Raw genomic sequence first — 6183 nt, 5'->3', positions numbered from 1 at the left:
GTTCCCGGCTTAGGAACTCACCGGAGAGAAGATGGCAGCTCTCACTGGAGAGTCCGGGTCAAAGAGCACTTGGTTGTTTCTTATATAACATCTGCAGATTAAACCAGGATAGAGAGCCCTGTATCTATAGGAATCCTGGCTAAAAGTAACTTTGAAACACTGATGAACTGACAGTGTTCCCAACTCTTCATTTTCCATGCCGTTGATGGAGTAAGAATTGCACATGAGGATCTGCTATAGTGAAGCACATCTGCTCATATCCATGATGACCTGAAGAACACTTAGTACTGTGGTGAATAGCATCAGCACCAGGGTCCAATCATGGAGAAGACTGAACCTTTTTAGGATATATAGAACAGAAAAGGCAAGAAGAGACCAACTCAGGAAAGCAAATACATGTTTAGTTGCACATGACTTCCTGCATATAAATTAGGTCACAGCTAAACTTCACTCAACAATGAAAGTTGTTCCACCACACCCCAAAAAAATGTCTGGGGAAAAATTATACCATCTTCAGACCCGATCTTATTACAAAGTACCAATTACATTCCCATTCTCTGAATCATCTCCATGGATAAATCCAGACAAACTTCCTTGATGTCAAACTGTTAGGCAGCTTTCAAAGCCAATAGACTGGTCCCTCTCCATTCTCCTAACAAAGACATCAATGTCTGAAGGATATGAAAAGCATCCAGCATTTCAATGAGAAAAGATTCTCTTTTGCCTAAGTAAAACAGATGTTTAATGCTTATACCTACATATGTTGCCTAGTTTTATGTCAAGCTGGAGCCATCTCAGAGATAGATTTGAGAAATTGCCTCTATAAGATTGGGCTGTAGGCAAACCCGTAGGGCATTTTCTTAAGTAATAATTGATAGGGGAGAACCCAGTCCATTGTGAGTGGTGCCCTCCCTGGGCTGCTGGTCCTGGATGCAATAAGAAAGCAGGCTGAGCAAGCCACAGGAAGCAAGCTAGTAAGCACACGTCCTTCATGTCTTCTACGTCAGCTCCTACCTCCAAGTTCCTGCTCTGCCTGAGTTCCTGCCCTGACTTCATTCAGTGACAGACTGCTATATGAAACTGTAAGTAAAATAAACCCTTTCCTCCCTAGGTTGCTTTTGGTCATTGTGTTTCATCACAGCAATAATAACCCCAAGCCACCATGCTTAAAAAATACTAATGATTAAATACAAAATTATTAATAAAAAATATGAATGATTAAAACTAATGACAAAACCAACCCTTTACAGCAATACCATCCTAATATAACACAACCTAGAGTAGCCAACCAGCCAGTGACCAAATGCCTCATTGTTCTTTCAGGTCATTTAAAATGAATGAAGAAGAATTCAGTTCTTATCGTTACACCCATAGATTAGTATGTCACCGGGCCCTTATCAGAGAAGCCTCTTTTTTTTTTTAATTTTTATTTTAGTGGATGGTGATCCACCCCAAAATCCATAAGTATCAGCATGTACATACAGAGTAAGGGACTGGAATGTTCAGTCCTAAGTGGAGCATCTATATTGAGTCATTCTTTTCAAGGCTCGGGGACCATCGTGAAAAGGGGAAGAGGATAGAATTTACGAGCCAGAGATTGTGGATGACGGCCATAAAATGGTGATTTCTGAATGTGAGAAGGTTGCTACACAGAGTAACATGCAGCAGCTGAGACGGCATACAAAAGATCTATATATAAGGGCAAGTAAGACAAAAATCCAAGGATGGATGAGGGAGAGAGACACAAAGTTCCACCCTAAGGAGCTCTTGGCAACTGATGCCTGCTAGGGAAGAGAGAGTCCATTCCTTTCAGGGATGCAACCCCTGAAAGGACACTCATGCTGCAGGAAATGTTCCTACACATGCTGGCAGCACTAAGTGAACTCAGAAGGAGAGAAGCGGGGAGAAAATACATGAAGAAGCTGAGAGAGAAGCAGGTAGGATAGGGGAGGACTTGTAGGGGAGGAAGTGAATGGTGAATGGAGTGGGGTAGGCTTGATGATTTACTTTATTAAAATACAAAAAATCAAATGTAAGACATTTTCAGGAATTCAGAGTGGAAAATGTGAGAGGGGAAAATGTTTGCTTGCTGCCACCATAGCTGAGATAAAGCCTTTTGTCTAGAGACCCTGATGTTGCCTCTCTTACTCTACCCTAGCCCTCAGCTCACTCCCACTGCACAAACCTTCATGATCCCATCTCTGTGCCCCTTCTCCTGCATTCCCATCTCAATGCTCATCCCTCTTGCCACTGCTTCTGATTCCCAAAGTCATACTTATAGCCTTTCTTCTTCTCTTCTTCTACTACTCCTCTCCATTCTAAGTACCCATATTTCCGATGTGAATTATCTCAAAGGACTCCTCACCATCTACTCTTTTGTGGCCTCTGCACCACATATTCACCACATGGCCACGGCCAGGTTTGCCTTTCGAATGCTGTGTCACATTCCTGTGTAAACGATTCTGGTTGTTCTCCATCCATTTCCCTGGGAAGGAAAGAGTCAAAATCCCCATGTCCCTGCTTCATCCAGAAGCTTCTCAGTTTCATTTTCTATGGCTCCATTTCACATGCCTCATTTTCAGCCAAACAACTTTCTCCCTATCCACTCCGCACTGGTGGCATCATGCATGCCTCTAAGCATGGTGTTCCTTCCCTGTCAGAATGGCTTCCTGTCCCAAAATGCACTGCTCCAACCACAGTCCTTCACAGACCAAACCAAGCTACTTCGCCCATGAAAACTCTCCAAGAATGCAGTAATCTCCAGATATTGCACTTTGCATAGAACAGGTTGCTTCCTTAAACTATAGCTCTGTGCAGAGCTTATCTGTTCTATTGGATTGTTAGCCTGCATCGACACAAAAAGATACTTAGGTGCATGTAATCTCAGTTCTAAGGAGTGTGAGTCAGGAAGATCTTCATATACTATCTCAAGATAAGGAAGGAGAGAGAGAAAAGAAAAGGAGACAGACTTGGATTATATTTTAGCCTCTGACTTGCATACATAATGGCTCTCAGAAGCATTTGTTATTGAATAAATAAACAGTGGAATTATAAATAATGATAAACTTTTGTGTTATACAGTATGTCAGGCCATTGTTTAAGCAAGGGTCAAGTTGTCATCGCTTCAGAGCAACCACAGCTGAGGAAGGAAGGATGCTAGAGTAAATGATGAACTCAGTCACTAATGACCATAGTGACTTTAGAAAATCAATCTAGCCTCAGGTGGCCTCAGTATTTTTATCTGCATCACTTACTTTACAAAGCTGTGGTGAGGATTACAAGGGGAAATTTTTCTGCGTCAGATTTGGAAATAAAGTAGGTGTCCAACAAATGTTAACTGCTGGTGGTGTCAATGACTTCTTTGCTGAACATTTCCTCTTTGTTCTGTAAGCCAGCTCAAGTGTGATGGATCCTCAGGTGAATTATAGATAAGAGGTGCAGGTGTCCAGACTCCACAGTGAGAAGGTCTCTTCCCATAGAAGTAAGCCAAGTACACTCCCATCTATGGGAGACCTAGGGCAAAACCAAGTTGAGCCTGAACTAGACCTGCCCCCAATATACAATAGGCAGTTCAGTATTCTGCATTCATTTCTCTCTACTGTCTGATTGTTTAAAAGATGATTTATTGATGGTGTCCCTGAAAATTCATTTCACTTTTACCTTTAATTGTAGATCATGTAAAAATAACCCATCATATGTTGTCCACATACTTGGTACATAATAGTCACTAATGATGCTGTTCCCCACCTGCCAAAATATGAGCTGTTAGCTTCTTTTCACATCTTTTTTGTAACTTTTCAACTTTTGCTGGATGTTTTCAATGACTTCTTTTCCTATTGGTTTCAGATCTCAGTCTCTTAATGCTTGGAAACTGGAGAGCTTCCCCTGTGAATTATGTAGCAAGTAGTTTTTCATAAATTCTTTCTTCTTTTTATACAGGGCATCTTGATACACAAAAGAGACAGAAGTGCCAGGCTGCTGTCTGCGGGAGTGGCAGTGAAGGAATACAAACAACCATAGGAGGGATTCTGCTTTCTCCTGGCCTTCTATATGCTGCCAAGAACCTACAGGTAATCCCCAGGGGCTCGTATCAAACATTAGTGGTTGCCAACAAAAATGAGAGCTTCTAGAGATCAAAGGAAATCTACATATTTATATATTGATTGACTGGTTGACTGGTTGATTGACTGATCGATGGGCTGGGTGTAGGGTCTAACTATATAACCATAGCTCCCCTGACTCACTATGTAGAACATTCTGGCCCCAAACTCACAGAGATCTGCCTGCCTCGGCTTCCAATGCTAGGATTAAAGGCCTGCACCACCTCGTGCAGGCTTTTATTTCCTTTAAGAAACATTTCTGTGAGTTCAACACCAGCCTGGTCTACAAAGTGACTTCTACATGCTAAGAATAAAATGGATGAGCTTTGTGAATAAGCTTGATAAATGTAATTCGTAACTCCAAACCAGCTGAACCCAGTTTCTCTACACTCTGGATGTCTTTTCTTTCAAGCATACTAGCTGGAGAACAGCTAATTCCTAAGAATATTGTAGGGCTCAAATTAAATAAAGATGTTTCCTTACAGAGCAGTAGTATACAAATGCTTTTACTATTATTTTGCACAAATGTAAATGACCTTTGGAGTGTGTGCTGTTGGACACCATTTTGCTAATAATCCCTTCTCAGCCTCCACAAGGAGACTCTGCTCCCCTCCATGAACACAGCTACTCTGTACATATTACCAACACTAAAGAAACCACTCAACAAATTTTGCACTTATTTTCAAAAGTACCACAACCTTTCACTGCATAGCCAGAAGTAGGATGTGATATTATAAGCAAACGTATGTCTGAAAGCACAACCCATTGTACTGCGAATAGATCACACCTTGCATAAGCTCCTCACTGGCTCCCTTTTCTTCTCCATCACCTCCTAGACAGTTTAGCCTATTGTAAAGGGACATAAATTGAATAAAATATCCATAACTTCACAACTAAGTGCTATCAGGGTGGCTGGCAGATCTTATAGGTCTCCAATCTGTAGCTAAGAACCCCAGGGTTCACAGGTCAAATATAGCCAACAATATAGTAACAATATGGGGAAAGACAGGACTAACCTGCACAGACCCTAACAGCCCAGTAACCAGAGTCCACGTCTCCTGTCACTGAACTCGTGACTTGTAACAGGTAAGCAACTGAAGAGCCTGAAGGGGTATCTACTATAATGGTGATAGCCAATATTGTCCCTCCACAGCATTTTTGAGTACCCAAACAGTAGTCTCATTCCCCTAGTCTTGTGCCCTGCCATATATGTATGCACTTTAGAATCAAAGGTGATTGAATTTTAGGTACATAAACCATGACTTGATAGTCCTGAAAATAGGAATGTTAATGAACTTCTAAGTGTCCCTTTCTTCTCCCTCTTCCCTTCCATAACCTTCTTCATCTCTCTGACACTCACCCTCATCCTCTCCTTCAACTTGATTATTTGTCCTGGTCTTAAAGTGTCTGAGAGACATTCCCATTATCAGCCATATCCTATCAAAGAAGATGAATATTGTTAGATGAAATACCTATCTGAGACTACTTATGTCACACTCTCTTCTTTAACCCACTGCCACTTAAAAGTCATTCAGCATAAAAACCATTAAGATGAGCATAGCAGACAAGGACCCTCACCTTCACAGTCCAGGTCACACCACACATCCCTGTCCCACTGGAATTTAGGATTCTTGATCTAAACTCACAATCTTAAGCAAATGGCAGGCTGTGTTATTGTGAACTAGAACTTCCACTCTGCCACTACTGGACACTCAAACAAGCATGTGCACACACTACCATCTCTTGACTTCAACAGGCATGCCACCTTGTCAACAAATGTTAAGGAGATTGAATTGACTTGACTTGAATAAGCCATTTAAAGCAACTAGAGCAAGCTGGGGTATTTAAATTCAATTCTTTAATTTCCCATATTGAATACTTTTATTGCAAATTTAAATCAAAATCAGGCATATATATTATCCTACATTTTCTGATAGCCCAGGCCACCTAGCTGTCTCTGACTTTATGCACATAATCAGAACCTGTGGTATTTGAGTGGGACTTTTCAAAAGTCCACTTTTATCTTATGACCATATTAAATCTGCATTTATTAAAAGGACATCACTTACGGATGATTCTAACC

The sequence above is a fragment of the Mastomys coucha genome, unplaced genomic scaffold, assembly GCF_008632895.1.
Source record: "Mastomys coucha isolate ucsf_1 unplaced genomic scaffold, UCSF_Mcou_1 pScaffold21, whole genome shotgun sequence".
Lineage (NCBI taxonomy): Eukaryota > Metazoa > Chordata > Mammalia > Rodentia > Muridae > Mastomys > Mastomys coucha.
Note: the sequence above shows the minus strand (reverse complement) of the source record.